Raw genomic sequence first — 18,898 nt, forward strand, 5'->3', positions numbered from 1 at the left:
GCAGACAACACCACTTTTGCTCGCACTTACAAACCGTACAAGTACGGTTGTACAAGGTCAATAAAAATAATGAACATTTCCTTCGTTCTTAAAACTGCTTTTACAGATCAGGTAGGAAGTAGACATCATCCTTCAATGTTCAATCACTTGTATGTGGTGCTGGAGAAGGTTGCACTAGTCTGTGACATAGTGCAATATATAAACTGTTTGGAATTTACGACGTGAAATAATAATAATAATCTAATTTCTATAGCGAGGATATGAATTGAAGCTGCAGTTACCTCTCCACCTTAAATTGAAGAAAAATACGTTAACAGTGTTCTTGAAGATGTACATGGAAATACCAGTCGGTGCAACACCTGCAGACGCCCGTTGCTTACCTTTCCGATTCAGGATGCAGAACAAGGTGGGCAACAGGATGACCACGGCGTCGGTGAGTCACCTCACTAACATTTCTTCGTACTTTCAAGCTTTTGCCCACTCCCCCTATCGCTGGTGCCCACAATGTCGCCGTACACACAGCCTCACGACAATTTGCCTTCCACAGCCTTTCTTCAACAAGGACACCGTGACAATTATAATTTCACTCGCAAACGGCGACCTTACCTTCGCCTCTCAACCCGTGTCACACATGGATGTTTTATTTGTTATTACGTATTTTGTTTTCGACGAGGAGTATTCGTGGCCTTTTCTCTGGGCATCTCTTCGGTCTCTCGACCTGCCCGCTACGCTCAGAGAACTCCCAGACAACATGGACGCGGTTTTCATGTTGTCTTGGATGTTTGAACACGGGATGACCTACACCGCAGAACGTTTTATTACCTGGCTCAGTTCAACCACTCCCAGGCTCCAGGCTTTTACTTTCTCCGACATTCCGCTTTCATACCCCGCTTTCCGCGGTATGGTCAATGTCTTCAACTACTATTTCTCCAGACCTCTCGCCGACCCAACATAGGAAACGTCAAGTGGTCTGATGACGAACTTTAAACTTCCAGATAACCACTTCCACAACAAGGACTGATAACGATGGCTGAACACTACTTTTAGATCTATATTCATCTATTTACTTATAACTGTATTTTGACTTCTGTTGTAATTTGGTACCCTGCCTTTCTTGTTTTGATGGCCGCCGGGAGGCGCCATTCTAAAGGGGGGAATAATATGTTGTTCAATATTTTGGAAAATTTTAAAAGGTTTTATGGGAAAATATTAATATTATTAATGTTGATTCATACGACCGGATTTCGTAAACAGGAAATATTATTTTTAGTGCGATCTATTATGAAACTATAAATCAGGACAAACAACTAGAAACTTGGAAATAACTTCCTAAGCTGTATTTACGTTACTTCCATTCACTAGATTAAGAATATTTCCTAAGAGTAATCTCAGCTGTCATAGTTTCTGATGAGGCAATTTCTTGCAATGATAAGTTTGTTTTTCAGTGTAAAACGCTCGCACGTTTTGGTTCAGATTCACATAATAATGAGTTTCCTCACAACTCATTATTACCTAGTTTTCTGACTCACTCCTAAAACCTTAAGAATCCTTTGTTCCCTTCTCGAAGACAAAAGCTTAGTATTCCTATACTTTTGAGAACGGAAACTTAACTTTCTTTACGCGTACACTTAGTTCAGTGGAATAACTTTCCTCTTGTTCGATTACTATTCTCTTTTTAGCCGTTCTTGACATTAAGTTATTCCTTAAAATACACATTTTTGCTTGAGTAAACAAATCGGACTAGGTTTACGATCCGTTTGTTTTTGCCGGTCTGAACAAGTGAGGTTACTCAATTTATCCATAACAAAGAAGTTTGCTTTTGTCTTTTAATTGAGTTTATTGACTTTTAGCTTAAATAGAGCACGCATTACACAGTAGCTAGACTTCACTTGTAATTCTACGAGCACTCTAGAATTATTAAAACCGCTTTGCCGAGAAGCTCCGTCTCTCTTCATTGCTGTATCCAAATCTGCTTCGCAACATAGCCAAGCAATGTGATGACTTGCAATACTGCAACATGGCAGGAGGAAATCGAAATAAAATTTGCTGAAACAATGCAATTCAAAAAAGCGTCTGTTATTTTGAGGTAAGGACACCCCAAATGCTTCACCAAACTGCATAGTGACAAACTTTCATTTAAAGTATGGGAAAAGCTATACAGATATGATGAGAAAAAGCAGAAAGCTATTGAAATTCTAGTTGTTCTAACGTTCAAGACCAGAAAACGAAAAGTTAAAAAACAGCTGAAAAGAGGGAATCAAAGAAAAGAAAAGCAAGTAAAGAGATGGACAGTTAAGAATCCAGAGATGAACAAAGCACAAAATGAAGGGAGCGTCAAAATAGAAAATAGAAGAAGAATGCTGAGAGTATGAGGGAGCTCTTGAACGAATTTGTACAAGATCTCCCAGTAGAGCAACCTCCAACAACACAGCAACTTCCAGCACAGCAATTGCTTCATGATGCTTTTAATGTTCCGCACATCTCTATGAGGTTTGCAAACGTAATCCCAGTAATCTTTCTCACCCTTCTCATAACACTAGGGTCTACCAACTCAATTACATTTTGTTACACCTTATTAGGCAGATACCCTTTGCTACCTTTTGGTTTCACTGCCGGGTGAAAGCTTTGATGGCATGATAACCGCACTTGGTCTCTGCCCAGAGCACATTACAGTGTCTGTGCCTCTTGCCTCTGCCCTCTAATATCCGTTTTGTACCTTGGGCTTCCTTAACGGCTAACACCACAATGGCGTACTTTAATCATGTAACACTATCTGTTCCCTCACCAGCAGTTTTAAACCAATCAATTTTGGACAGTCTTGACGCGACCTTCAATGCATTGGATGGTCAGCTCACACAGTCCATACAAGACACCATGGGCAATGAATTGAATTGGCCACCACGACTACCACTGATTATGTGGCATACTCTGCTTTTGGAAAAGGCTTACTAAACCTTTTCTTTTGTTTTGCCTTCTTTTGTTTCTATCGCAGAGGTCAGAATATCACACGTTGTAGAAGATGCCAACGACCAATCACTGGGGTTCAGGTTCCGCTTGCAGGGGACGGCGAAGAACTGTGTGAGCTGTAAACCTACGTTCCACCTCGTCTCCATCTCTGGTTACTTTCTAGCATACGTTGACTCCCCTCATCGCTGGTGTCCTCACCACAAGTACTACCATAACTATCTTGGAATCTGTCTTCACTAGCCGCAGTTTTGTGTAAAGACCATTTCTATCATCTTGGGTGTGTAAAGACCATTTCTATCATCTTGGCCTTCACCGACGATGACTCGGATTTTGATTGGCCACTCCAAGACCCCCTGTAGGTCCTTTTTGTAACTGTTTACTTTCAATTCGACAAAACTTATGTCTGGCAGTATTTTAAACGTATGCTGCACGCTTTATTGGAACAGGAACACGTCCCCTACAGGACTTTCATCGAACTTCTCCACGAACTAATGAATTATTGCTGTCTAACACTCGCTAAGCATTATGTTATGTGGCTGCAGGCGACAATTTTTTCCCGTCGCCCATTACCATTCTTCACGGTTTTGGACAAAACACTACCTGAACTCGACGAACTTTTACTGAGTATTTAGAGGGGGGGGGGCTGACTAGTGACTTAAAGTGGGGGGGCTTAAGAGACTCTTCTCTTATTAATTCTTTATTTTTTCTGTAAGCCCAGGCCCCGGCTCCGCCGTCCCTGCTGATTATATATATTTTCTTTCAAGCCACAGGCAGGTGCGATCTATAAAATTTTAAAATTGTATATTCAATGATGTTGCAGGGAAAATTTAATCGCTGGAAACCAAGTCCCGAAGAGATCCAAGAGGCACGAAAAAGACATCTTCAGGAATACTGTATGACGCATTCATTTAACAAGAGACCAACAAAAGAAGATCGTCAGTACATTGCTGTTGATGATGAAAACAAGATTATTTATTGCGCACTTCAAAAGGTGGCCTCTAAGACGTGGATTGAGGTGTTGGAACGTCTTGGTGGAATGGAATTTAATCCTTGGCGCTGGGAAGTATTCCCACGATTTGGTGAATACTCAGAAAAAGAAAAGTCTTTGCGGCTTAAAACGTATTTTAAGTTTTTTTTTCGTTCGTGAGCCATTACAGCGCATACTTTCAGCCTACAAAGACAGAATTGTAAGACATTACAATGATTCTGGGAAACTATTCTCAAGAACCTGTACTCTATATAGGCGACTCTACTATCGAAATAACCAACTCGCTGAAGATTCTTGGTGTTCAAATTGACAATAAGTTGTCCTTTAAGGAACACATACATGTATCAGCTGTTTTAAAAAAGGTCTACGCTAGAATTGGAGCTCTTAGACGACTGAAGAAATTAGTCCCTGATTATGCTGCAGTTCTCCTCTACAAGGCGTACATCCTGCCCCACCTAGAAATGAGCAATTTGATTGGTTACTAAGTCACAGAAACCTTATACATTAGTCATTGTAAGTTATAGTGTGTTTTACAGTTCACCTAAAGGAAAGACTGAAAGTGTGTAAAGCTGATGACAAAAAATGGCATTTGTCGCTTTTTTGTTAGTCGCATGGACGGCTTGGGTGGATTACCAAGCTTTTTTTAAATTTCAATTTTCAAAATATTGGTGCTTTTATTTTGTTTTTTTTCTTAAAGAGAAATTCACCTTGGTTGTATGAGCAGTCAGTCTATATATCAATCAGTGAATTTGTCCCCCCACCCTTCTTTTTGACTGCTGCACATCTTTTGAAGCCGCATATATTGAATGTATATTGTCTTCTCTTTCACTGTTTCGTGCTTAGTTCTGAAATTTCTTTGTTTGCCGATTTTAGGCGTATGCTCCCCATCCCAGAATCATTCTGTATCACTAGTCTGAATCCAGAAGCAGTGGTACAGTTGTTCACTGGAGTTTTCTCCAGTGGACGCTACAAGAAGGTACACGTACAAGAAAGATGAAGGGTGGTTCCCGGCAGGGAAATCAAAGAAGATCGCACTGCCACGTTGGTAAAGCCACCCTGACAAAGCCTGCCTGGGGACTTATTTGCTGAAAAAGGCATTGCCTTTAGGCACTGTAAACTAAGGAACGCTGCCACAAGTGCCGAAAACGTAAGTAATGTGTATTTTATATATACCGAGTACTTAGAATTTTTTTGCATAGAAAACAAATTACGAATGAAAATACATGGCACTTGCTCTAAACTATTCAAAGGTAGAAGAGATTTAAATTAAAAAATACAAAGATTACGATGATAGCATAATTATTGTAATGTGGACCCGCCAGAGAACAGAACAGCGCAGGATAGGATTCTCAACTAAAAGATTAGAGTAATTTTTTAAAACTTGGAAAGTGGCCGGTTGTTGCCAGCATTTCTGCGTATAATCACAGTAATGACTTTTGCTTCTATCACTTAAAATCACAAGGGAATAATTGTAGTTGATCTCGACAAAATTATAAACGATTTTCAAAGATACCAGCTGGGTATAATTATAACGAAAGTGGGCAGCCAGAGTGCCGCGTGGCGGTTCACATTTCCAGAAACGCAGTTTGTAACTGTTACAAAATATTACAGCGAGACAGTTATTAAAATGAAGATTGATAATAACCCATTCGCGGCAGGGTTTAGAAAGAAAAGGTAAGTCACTTATTATTCAGTGAGGTTAACAGCTTAACTAGTAAACAGCTTGAACTAGTTATTAACTAGTTAACAGCTTAACTAGGTTCGCAAAGCCTTGTAGTGTTAAAATCGTAGCAAATACAATAGTTTAGACAGATCCAGAAATTAATGTTTTGCAAAGTGGGTACATCTGTCACCCGGCGAGTCTCCTTGTTGATCTGTAGGTATATATATTGGTTATTAATACCATTCTCTCTATTTGTGATAAACGCATTTTGGTTAAAATTGATTGACGGCTGCTGGTCGCGGCTGGGTTCGCGTATATTTGCAAAATGACAATATGTCGGCTGAAACGATTGTCCATCTTTACCGCTGATTTCCACGGTGTTGTTTAGCTCTGTATCGCCATTGTCTTCAGCAGTAAACACTATTTCAAAATAATTGGGACTTTTTCATTATAATTGGGACTAAAAGCTGTTATTGATTATTGGCTGTTATTGGCTATTAGAGCCAATCAGAAATGGCCAAATCCAAAGATGCAAGACTCCACTAATGTTATTCAGTATGAGGTCTGTTATAACCAATGAGATGCTTGTTATTCAATAACAGAATAACGAAAGATAACAGGGATCGTATCACTGACTAATGTTAGTCAAATAGACCAGTAATATTTCAGAGTCAAAAATAGCTAGGCTCATTTGATAGTTTAGATGTCAAATGTAACAAATACCCTTAAAGGCAAAACGTGATCTTTCTTGTAACAATTAGCATTTGTTCACGTCTCTTAGCGTTCTTGTTCGATCGCTCGCTGCATGCTCCAAATTCGCAATCAAAACGATAAAAGCTCTTGCTGATCCTGCAAAGAATACGTTGTTAATATTATTGAACAGTTCATTCTTCACTTACAGTTTTGACTCAAATCACTGAAACAGAACATTCATCGTTTCAGTTTCAAAGTATTAGATAAAACCGATTGGATTTCTTGCTCGAAAATGCTCTCAGTCGAGCTTTATGTTCTAAGTGGTTGATTCATAAAAATAAAAACGTCTAAAACGAAACATATAAGTTGTTTCATGTCAGTAGATACGTTAACATTTAGCTGGCCGAGTTCTGTTTTGGAATAAAAGGTCATTGTTAGTTGCGTGCAATGGAAGAGAAGCTTGACTTCAATGTCAAAAATTTTACGCAAGTTCATCCAATCTGCTTCATGTTACCGACTCGATAAAACATCAATGTCCACATATTCTCTTGCAACCTAATATAATTTCTAAACATAAGAATATATCGCATAGAAATGATGACAATTAATTTTGATTTGCAGTCGGTCGCTTTTGTCTTTATGTAGGCCATTTTGCAAAAGATGTCATGGCAATGTTCGCCGCCTGACAAAGTGATTGTTTCGCGGACCGGACGGCAGATAAGAAGGGAAATAGCTGCCTTTATCTAACGAAATTTTTCGAAAAAAGTTTCATGCAAGTGATTAAAGTACTGCCAAATTTAAAACATTATCCAAAGGCTAATTTCAAGAGCGGCAAGATTTTGGCAAGACCGACGGTTGATTCGGTTTTACCTTTTCTTTGTTATCGACAAATTGCCAAACATCCCTAAACACGCTTAAACTGTAACCGGCAATGTGTCAAAATATTACGACAAAAATGCATAAAGACCGACAGATCACGAATATATTTCATTCCTCCTGTAATCTTTCCAATTTCCCCACCGTATAAATAGTTCATTTAATGTAAGATATTCCGTGCCTGTCTTGGCTGGTTTGCACCCTTTGCGTTGGTTTAACGATATCCGATATGCACATCAGAATGTTCCCGCGCAAACGATGAATGCTCTAATATCCCGCCAAGCCATCTTTTCAACTCAAGTTTCTTGTCTTTCCAGTTCTGTCTTTTATTTCAGTTGGAACAATACAATATTTCACATTCGGCGTTCGTTTTCAAGCACTACATAAATTGCAGTTTAATCCAGTTTAATGACGGCACCGATTTTCTCTCTGTACACTGTTTATCAATAAGCATGTTAGTGTGTACTAACCTCTGCTATTTTCGCCGGCTACTTCGAATCCCTGAAATCCTGCCAGCATCGTACTGTTTTTTGGTAAGTTCCGCTCGTGTAAATTGTCACATTTTACAAACCACTCAAACCCTGCCTTCACCATCGAGAAAAGAATTGGACGACAGTCTCTCTTATAACAGTCGATTCACTGGCCATGGCCGTCCACATTGTTCGTGTCTATGTCCCAGATTCGGTCAACAGAAATTATTTGAAAACATTAATTAGCGTTTTCGAAGTATTGTTCTATATTCCTAGGCGGCAATATGTAGTAGTTCTTCTTTTCATGATAATCATGAAAGCTTCTCGTTTGACTCGACGCGCTGTCAGTGATCTTGGCATCCCCCAAATATAGAAGTTTACACGACATCGCAGGGGGTACTCCAGTGCACGTGTTAATGACGTTAATTTACAACTACTAATAATACTATATTTTCAGCGGAAGATCTGAAGTAGTAAAGAGGTCAGCTTCGAGCCAAGTTAAACTTTATTTGAAAACCTTTTAGTTGCGTCAACAGTTTGTTATGCACAAGCTCTTCAATGACCTTTTCAAACACAATTTGCTTGGAATGAAGCAAGTATTATGTAAAAAAAATTAAAGCACCATTTTAAAAGTTCTCTACAAGTAGTAAAATTTAGGCTTTCTTCATCAATTGGGGGTGTCAACTGCAACTCTAAGTTTGTCCTGGGAATCTGAAGATTTTGCCAGGAATCAGTAGAGTTGGGAAATTTTCTGGGAGGCACTAAGTAAGCTTAAATTTTGAAAAGTTTGAGATTTCTTGAAATTCGGGACGATATTCCAAATTTTCGGTAGGACCTTTATTTTCACATGGTTCTAGTCAAACAGCATTTGTTAGAGCTGTCATCCCCCCTTTCCTACATTAGGCTGTTGTTGATTTTCAACTGACTTTGGTGCTGTCGAATAAAACTTTTAATCGCTCATTTTGAATACCAATTATATTTGTTATGATAAAGGCATTTGATTGTTTTTCTTTTTTTCTTTTGACGAGGAGCTTTGGCGTTATTTGGCCGCTTTCTTTTGTCTCCAAATATCACCTGTCAATGAAAAAGAACAAACATTTTATAATTTTATAATTTATAAACTAGTAACATACGTGTTCCTCATTCATTTAATTCAGCTACACACTTTCGCGTCGTAATTATTCTTGTTCCATCCTTGGGGTCACACATTTCATTTTATTCAAAATTGCTCTACTTTATTCGGATGGGAATAATTCCTTTTGTAAACAAGACTGCATTCTAATAAAACCGTAACTGATACGATAATATGCCAGTTCCTTTGTTCTTCGGTTCCCTGGTATCGCATCAAAAATCTAAGTATTTGCCAAAGAAAAACGAATTAATACCACAGGAATTGCAAAATGGCATGATGTACTAAATCGGGCTGTGTAGTGTCTGTACTCTCAGAGGTTGGCATTTCATGGAGGTGGGGGACCCCGGGTAGGTGAGGTAACCCGCCCAGCCGTTGTCGAAAATAAGCTCGCGTTTAATACATGCAATCTTATCAGCCCGGGATGACCTTTTCTCGGGGTTAGCACGTAAACAGACAAAATGGCTTCGTTTATTTCTTTCTCTCATTCCTTTCAGTGGTTTCGTAGACTCAGTTACTGAACTTCGAAGCTAAATTCGTTTCTGCGAAAATCGAAGGTCGTACAATGACATTTTTTCGTAAAGTGCAAGCCAGGTCGGTCTCGAGATATTTATAAATTCCACTGAAAATGCATATCGCATTTCGTTTTGTAATCTTATTTGCCCAGACAAATATTTGAAATGTTGCAAGATGTCGAGAACAATGTTTGTCTCGAAACTTGTCCGAGACAATTTGAATCTTGGTTTTTAGGGTCGCACCTGGAGACACAAAATTTACCTGTCACTTCACTGTGTTAATTTCGCAGCAAAAATAATATTCAAAAGGGAGAGGAGAACGGGTCGCAGTGAATCAAATCAAAGCAAATTTTTCATTCTACCTTGTTCGAAACGATGTCGAAGCTCATAAAAGAAAGCGCGCCGCCGTTAGCGGGAAATTATGAGCAAATTGCTATATATCATGATTCGGACTGCGGCTACAGAACAGTTGCTCTGGCCTATGCCGATCTTTCCTTTCATTTGGATTATCATGGTGAGGGCTCTTTTCCCAAATAACGGAAATATTCAGTCGAAAACTGCTAGAATTCGTATTCATCAGACTGGACAGTGAAATGTGTAGCGAACAATTCTTAAGGATCACTGAACTGATTGACACCTTTATCACAAGAAAAACAATTTTTGTTTGTTGTTCGTAAAAAGTCCTGCTTTGAGGCAGGACGACGGCTCTTGTCTCCGTGGACAAGTTTTTGTCCGCGTAGGGACAAGAAGGTCTGAAAGGAAACTGACAATTTTTTTAGTTATCAAAATAAACTTGTCCCGATTTTGTCCCAAGTGCGGCCCGGGCCTTAAACAGGCCCTTAATGTTCGTGTGGGTTTTGCGTGAACCTTAGATTCTACAAGCTTCCTTTAAGCTGATTGGCGTGATCCCTTGTTACTAAGCCACCGTGATAGTCTTTCGGGCAGCATGAACCGACCATTTCATAGCCTGCGTTACGTTGCAGACGAACAAAGCCCCGGACTATACCAGAAGTACATCATGTACTTCCGACTATACCGGGGTTTGTTCGTCTCCAACGCAGGCTATCCTTTTCAAAGCCTTTCCCAAAAGGCTTTGAAATGTGGCAGCATTTAAGTTCTATTATTATACATTAGAATTACTTTGAAACATGTGATTGGTCGAGAGCATTCAGTCAATATACAGTAGCATGTGAACTTGACAAACTTTCAAAAATATGGCTGAGCGATTCAACTCCGTTTGCGAAGAGGAATTGAAAAAGTTTTCATCGAGAATAAAGATTCTTAAAACACCAAGAGAACAACAAGAACAAGTGTAAAAATTCTGAATGATTATTTGAGGGAGAAGAACCTGGAGAAACCACAAGATAAAACCGCTTTGGCCAATGTTCTGACAAAGTTTTATTCCGGCGCTAGAAAAAGTGATGGCAAATTGTTTGAAAACGTATAATAAAACAATTATTGAATTCGGTTTTCGCGTGATATCGTGAATAATCAAAACCTTGTGTCTGTGTAATCTGGCGAAGCCTTCGAAGCATCGGCTTCGGCAGATAACACAGACCTCGGTTTTGATAATTCACGATATCATGCTCAACCTCATCCAATAATTGCTTATTATAGAAACTCTGAAAATTTGTTTGGTCGTATTAAGAAAACATATTCATAAACGTGACTTTCGAGATGCTCCTGGTTTTGAATGGCACCGCGATGGGCACTACGCGTGGAACACACTTCGCTCCAACATTGTCAAAATTACCGTTGACAGTCCCACCCTTATTTTGCGTGAACAAACGCGCGAATTCCGCAAAAACAGGGTGCTCAGATATAAAAAGGTGCTTTTCGAAGCCACATCTTCGAGAACAACCATTAAGGATATAGAGTTCAATGTTATTATTAAATGCAACGTGTGCAAAAAAGTATGGAAAGAAAGTAAGAGATTAGAGGCAAATGACTACGATTCTGCAACAACATACTGAAATGTATTGTTGACAGGTTTTTCCGGAAGAGTTTTGACAGCTTATTACTCTACTTTCAAAGTGGACACGCAAAAAGCCTTCGACATTTGACAAACATGTAGGAAAATATCTGAGAAGCACTATCCTGACTGTTGTCAAATTCAAATCAGTTTTGTTACGATAACACGTGCAATGCATTAAACGCTATCGAAAGTAATCAGTTATGAACTGAACACGAAATCATGAAAGGCGAATCAACGACAGCTATAAAATTCCATTCAAAAGATAAGCTTTCTCTTACTCTCTTGGTTGCCTCATTTACAACGTGATTAGAGCTTGAACCCTTTCAGCAATGAATACAGAAGGAACAGCACAGCACAGTTCTCCGTCCAGTTTATTAGATCTTTTGCCAAATGCGTCATCATCTGCAGCACTGACTACATATAGCATCACATCAACCCCGCACGCCAATGCTCCTTTCGCTGTCTCGGGACGGTCAACTCACAATTCAGCCGATGCAATGGCCACCAGCAACCCCAATGAACTATCCTAGTGTTCAAATTCCTGAGTGCCATTTAACAGCCAGTTGGGATTTCCTCTTCAGTACATGTTTAATCCCTAAACCATGGTCCGGCTAAAAATACGTTCGATGTCGGCTCTGCCTTTCCTTGTGGGCCTGTTGTACAACAGCCTTATTCTGACTATTCTAGCCGATTTATACTTTTGGCGCCGAAACCAGTGGATATGCATGGTTTAGTACTATTAATCTGTAGTCCCCCAAAATAAATATATCACGCATATGTCATGTCTTAACCTGAATCGCGCCTTGCCACAAAAATTTAGCTTGTTGTTATACGGAAATACGTGAAATAACCTGTAACAGTACGGTTGACGCTATGTATAAATACAAGCTTGTAACTATCAATTCTAAAACTCCCTGAAGAAGTCCGTGACAGTCGGACAAAACGCGTCGGAGTATTACATGTAAAAGAAGTTTTACAACAAGTTCGCAGTGCTGCTCACTAGTTTAGCCTTTTAAAAATTCCAATTATAATCACATCTTATTTCTTTCAATCCTTTTTGCAGGACTACAACATAAAAACAGTTAAAAAGGACAACTGGTTTCAATTGGATTTGCTGTGGCGTATTCCGGCTGTGAAACCTTTTACATAGGACAAGTGGAGGTCAAAGGGCCAAATACTGTCAGTGTTAATTTTTTAATTAAAAAAAATGATTTTTATTACTGGCCACAAAGCTTGGACAGACAAGACGTTGAACTGAAATTTATAGTCTGCCCGAAAGTAAATGTACAATATTTAAAAAGAAAATACAAGGTCCAGGAAGAAGAAAAAAATTTCAAAGCTTTCACAGGATTTTCAAAAAAAAAAAAAAAAAAAAAAAAGTTTTAATTAACTTTTGAAGATTGACATTATGTTACATGTCTTTTGACCATTTTCTTTTCTGAACCTTGTAGACCTTGTAGAGATACTTCTCGGTCTACTTAGATCGCTTCAGCTAGAGATTACAAATCCAGCAACTAGTTAAGTATATTCGCCCAGATGGGAACACTTTTGGCGGGATATTGTATTATTATTGTATTATTAATGTACAAGCTAATTGTGTTTGAAAAGGTTAACCAACTTTTGATGCAACTAAAAGGTCTACTTCAGATCTTCCGCTGAAAATATAGTATTATTAGTAGTTGTAAATTAACGTCATTAACACGTGCACTGGAGTACCCCCTGCGATGTCGTGTAAACTTCTATATGAACTGGCGCGTCGAGTCAAACGAGAAGCTTTTAGTACCCAGCCCTGAGTCGACCAATTTCATGATTATCATGAAAAGAAGAACTACTACATATTGCCGCCTAGGAATATAGAACAATACTTCGAAAACGCTAATTAATGTTTTCAAATAATTTCTGTTGACCGAATCTGGGACATAGACACGAACAATGTGGACGGCCATGGCCAGTGAATCGACTGTTATAAGAGAGACTGTAGTCCAATTCTTTTCTCGATGGTGAAGGCAGGGTTTGAGTGGTTTGTAAAATGTGACAATTTACACGAGCGGAACTTACCAAAAAACAGTACGATGCTGGCAGGATTTCAGGGATTCGAAGTAGCCGGCGAAAATAGCAGAGGTTAGTACACACTAACATGCTTATTGATAAACAGTGTACAGAGAGAAAATCGGTGCCGTCATTAAACTGGATTAAACTGCAATTTATGTAGTGCTTGAAAACGAACGCCGAATGTGAAATATTGTATTGTTCCAACTGAAATAAAAGACAGAACTGGAAAGACAAGAAACTTGAGTTGAAAAGATGGCTTGGCGGGATATTAGAGCATTCATCGTTTGCGCGGGAACATTCTGATGTGCATATCGGATATCGTTAAACCAACGCAAAGGGTGCAAACCAGCCAAGACAGGCACGGAATATCTTACATTAAATGAACTATTTATACGGTGGGGAAATTGGAAAGATTACAGGAGGAATGAAATATATTCGTGATCTGTCGGTCTTTATGCATTTTTGTCGTAATATTTTGACACATTGCCGGTTACAGTTTAAGCGTGTTTAGGGATGTTTGGCAATTTGTCGATAACAAAGAAAAGGTAAAACCGAATCAACCGTCGGTCTTGCCAAAATCTTGCCGCTCTTGAAATTAGCCTTTGGATAATGTTTTAAATTTGGCAGTACTTTAATCTCTTGCATGAAACTTTTTTCGAAAAATTTCGTTAGATAAATGCAGCTATTTCCCTTCTTATCTGCCGTCCGGTCCGCGAAACAATCACTTTGTCAGGCGGCGAACATTGCCATGACATCTTTTGCAAAATGGCCTACATAAAGACAAAAGCGACCGACTGCAAATCAAAATTAATTGTCATCATTTCTATGCGATATATTCTTATGTTTAGAAATTATATTAGGTTGCAAGAGAATATGTGGACATTGATGTTTTATCGAGTCAGTAACATGAAGCAGATTGGATGAACTTGCGTAAAATTTTTGACATTGAGGTCAAGCTTCTCTTCCATTGCACGCAACTAACAATGACCTTTTATTCCAAAACAGAACTCGGCCAGCTAAATGTTAACGTATCTACTGACATGAAACAACTTATATGTTTCGTTTTAGACGTTTTTATTTTTATGAATCAACCACTTAGAACATAAAGCTCGACTGAGAGCATTTTCGAGCAAGAAATCCAATCGGTTTTATCTAATACTTTGAAACTGAAACGATGAATGTTCTGTTCCAGTGATTTGAGTCAAAACTGTAAGTGAAGAATGAACTGTTCAATAATATTAACAACGTATTCTTTGCAGGATCAGCAAGAGCTTTTATCGTTTTGATTGCGAATTTGGAGCATGCAGCGAGCGATCGAACAAGAACGCTAAGAGACGTGAACAAATGCTAATTGTCACAAGAAAGATCACGTTTTGCCTTTAAGGGTATTTGTTACATTTGACATCTAAACTATCAAATGAGCCTAGCTATTTTTGACTCTGAAATATTACTGGTCTATTTGACTAACATTAGTCAGTGATACGATCCCTGTTATCTTTCGTTATTCTGTTATTGAATAACAAGCATCTCATTGGTTATAACAGACCTCATACTGAATAACATTAGTGGAGTCTTGCATCTTTGGATTTGGCCATTTCTGATTGGCTCTAATAGCCAATAACAGCCAATAATCAATAACAGCTTTTAGTCCCAATTATAATGAAAAAGTCCCAATTATTTTGAAATAGTGTTAGTAGCAAATACAAGAGTTTAGATAGATCCAGAAATTAATGTTTTGCAAAGTGGGTAAATCTGTTTTTAGCATAAAAGAGTCATTGATTAACACTTGACTTTTGAAGAAAATGTGACCTAAATAATTATCATTGAAGGAAAAAGGGATTGAGATTTTCTCAGTTTAAGACATTTATGCAATCGAGTAAGTTGGTGTTTTCCTCTTTTTAGGTCAAGAAGGAAATTACGGCCAGTGTTGCGAAAAGCCGGCGAAGGGATAGATTCATTTCTGTAAGACATCACAAAAGAATATGGCACCGCCGCACATGAGCAGCAAGAAGAAGAAAGAAAAAAGGATGAAATATTGAACCACGTCCTTGACATGATGGAAGAATATTCAATGTGAACATGTCAGTAAGTACTTGTGCGTTATTTAACGGGATTTCGTTCAATATTGATATCCTGATTTATCATGACTTTTCTTTTTTTCTTCGGTATTTTTCTCGTTTTTATTCCTAATTTTAAATAGTTGTTTTTGAAAATTGTTTTCGTTTTTATTTGTAACTGGTAATAGTTTTCATTGAATTTTTTTCTCTTTTTTATTCTTTACTGTAAATAGTTTTTATCGAATTTTAAATCTCTTTTTTTTTCTCAACTGTTTTATTTCTTATCTAATCACCAGTCACACCTGCCCTGACTGCCACCGCCAGCAACCCCCAATTGTATTACAGATACAGAGGAGGAGGTGCAGAGTGCAGACATATAAACCAGCTTCTTTCCTGAAAAAGATTAGTTGCTACCTTGCAACTTTTTTTCAAGTAGACAAGAGACTCTGTTATTGCTCAAGAAGACCCACTCAAGAAGAACTTTGTGTTTCCAACCGGATGTGATGACCCCAAACCAACTTTTTACTCTCAAGGAACTCCTGGATGGCACCTTATCCTTTACATGGACTGACGACAAACACTTTATGGTACTTTCATTGTGTAGTTATTTTCGTTTAGATGAACAATAATTTATGTTTAAGGTGTCCCTTCAAATTGAAAACGCATTCTGTTACGTAGAATATCGTTATTTTTACTTTGTTTACTTAATGCACGATGCCAGCTTGCGTGCTTTATCCGGATTTTTTGGGGACTGGTTGGCATTCCTTTTTGCGTTGGCCGTACTAAGTAATCCTCGACTACCCATCATAACCATAAGTGATTCTTACGGGTTTTTTGTCATATGAACCAACATCACCTCTGCAGGTACCTGATTTATACATGATTTTTTACTTGAATATTCCTAAATTCATTTTTTTAAAGTTAAAAAATGAATTTTCATTTTCATTAGAGGAAATAAATATACATTTAATTATTAACTAAATTTGTCGCTTATGGTTAAGATATTGAAGTTGTTACACCCACTTAATACAACAATAAAAATTAAAGTTCAATAAATTACTTCACTTTCCTCGTGCAACTGACTGTTCCATTTTACCCAAATATGGCATGAAATCATAAGTTCTGATGAAATGTTACCGGTTATTGCTTATAATAGCTAGTTTACAGGAAATATCAGATTTAAACCTAGCACTCGAATCATTGGAAGAATTACATTGTGGCAAATACATATGGTTAAACGCATTTGTTTTCATGAAAAGTTCAGATCCTTCTTTCAAATTCATAGTTATGGCTCCACTTTCCGGATTCCACATCCCATGCAACAAAAGCTTTGATGGCATGATAACCGGACTTGGTCGCTGCCCAGAGCACATTACAGTGTCTGTGCCTCTTGCCTCTGCTTCTAAAATCCGTTTAGTACCTTGGGCTTCCTTAACGGCTAACACCACAATGGTGTACGTTAATCATGTAACACTATCTGTTCCCTCACCGGCGGTTTTAAACCAATCGATTTTGGACAGTCTCGAGGCGACCTTCAACACACTGAATGGTCAGCTCACATAGTCCATACAAGACACCATGGGCAATAAATTGAATTGGCCACCACGACTACCACTGATTACATGGCATACTCTGCTTTTGGTATTGGCGTATAAAACCTTGTCTTTTGTTTTGCCCTCTTTTGTTTCTATTGCAGAGGTCAGAATTTCAAACGTTGTAGAAGATGCCAACGACCAATCACTGGGGTTCAGGTTCCACTTGCAGGGGACGGTGGAGAACCGTGTGAGCTGTAAACCTACATCCCACCTTGTCTCTATCTCTGGTTACTTTCAAACGTACGTTGACTCCCCTCATCGCTGGTGTCCTCACCACAAGTACTACCTTAACTATCTCGGAATCTGTCTTCCCCAGCCGCAGTTTTGTGTTAATACCATTTCTATCATCTTGGCCAACGACGACCAAGGTTTTGATTGGCCACTCCAAGACCCCCTGGAGGTCCTTTTTGTTACTGTTTACTTTCAATTCGACGAAACTTATGTCTGGCAGTATTTCAAACGTATGCTGTACGCTTTATTGGAACAGGAACGCATCCCCTACAGGACTTTCATCGAACTTCTCCACGAACTAATGAATCATTGCTGTCTAACACTTGTTAAGCATTATGTTATGTGGCTGCCGGCGACAATTTTTTCCCGTCACCCGTTACCATTCTTCGCAGTTTTGGACAAAACACTACCTGAACTTGACGAACTTTTTACTGACAACCACACTTGTCACACCTACCCCGCGGCACCTGACGAACATGACATTATAAATACACTTAGAGACACTTCTATTTTTGACAATTTACTATTCACTTTCTTTTCTCTTATGTTGTAATTTCACAAACCAGTTTTCTTGTTTTGATGGCCGCTGGGAGGAGCCATGCATTCTATAGGGGGGAATGATATGTTGGGCAATATTTTGGGAAATTTTAAAGGTTTCATGGGGAAATTTTAATATTAACTATGTGTCGGTTTCTTCAATATTTTGGGGACATTTTATTAGCTTTGGGATATTTAAGATGAAACTTTTGGTAATTCTATATTAGGGTATTTTGGGAACTATTCATCTTAGGTAAACAACGGCAAACCGCGCAGCTAGCCGACACAAGCTATCAAAGAACTAATACTAAATTTTACGGCCAATCAATTGACTTAATACTCATCAACTTAAATTGCAAATCACATCTTTAGGCTTAACATCAAATGAGATCTGCCTTGGCAGTTTGTACTATGAGTTAGTGTGAAGTACCGTCAAAGTTTTTCCTACAATAAAGAAGATTTGCTGAGTTCCAAAGAAGTTTCATGGTTTCTCCTGTGTTGTTGTCCACTAAGATGGAGGAACAAGTTCTCTGTACCTCTGTTATATGTAACGAGTGCCGGCAGTCTAGCCAGTTGCTCCCAAGTTGTTCTCCCCATACTGCACCAAGATATATTAATAAATAACAGAGTCACTCTGTCATTCATCCGTCGAGAGTTTCCAAGTGCAAGCAAATAAGCACATGATAGCCATAAAACTTATTGCTACATGGCACTCCCACGACCATCACATTTGACACACTGTTTCTCCCAGATGAGCCGCCTATTATACTTTCCAGACACAAAACATCCACCTAATTCCTGTTGAAACATAACTTTACCGACCTGGATCAGCTGGACTGATGAACCAAGAATAGAAGATGATGATGATTACGTTGTGATGATGATTATGTTGTGAGTCAAGCAATGAAAGAGACATGTTTTCTTCAAGAGAAATTGATCTATGTGTAACTCGGGGAAATTTAATTCTGAGTCAAAAAAAAAAAAACGGAAAAGTGGACTAATTGTATTGGCATGTGATTTTTTTGTTAACCTTTGCTGTCATGCAGTGTAGAAAGGAGCCAATATTCCCATTAAATGTTTTTGTGTACAATAGTTTTTTGATGGAATTTGCTCCCATCAACATCATTTCCATGCCTCCGCTATCTGCTAT

The 18,898-nt window shown here is 38.6% G+C and overlaps 1 long non-coding RNA gene across 1 annotated transcript in view; it reads right to left on the reverse strand.

Moving 5' to 3' along the window:
* Positions 1-3,881: 3,881 nt before the first annotated feature.
* The window catches only part of LOC144652693 (uncharacterized), a 37,117-nt gene continuing 22,100 nt past the window's right edge, over positions 3,882-18,898 (reverse strand). Inside the window, exon 3 of the long non-coding RNA XR_013570605.1 lies at positions 3,882-4,410. This is a non-coding gene — a long non-coding RNA (uncharacterized LOC144652693). The remainder of the gene's footprint in view (positions 4,411-18,898) is intronic.

Source organism: Oculina patagonica, chromosome 4 (genome assembly GCF_052425735.1).
Source record: "Oculina patagonica isolate OP01 chromosome 4, crgOcupat, whole genome shotgun sequence".
In the NCBI taxonomy this organism is placed as follows: Eukaryota; Metazoa; Cnidaria; class Anthozoa; order Scleractinia; family Oculinidae; genus Oculina; species Oculina patagonica.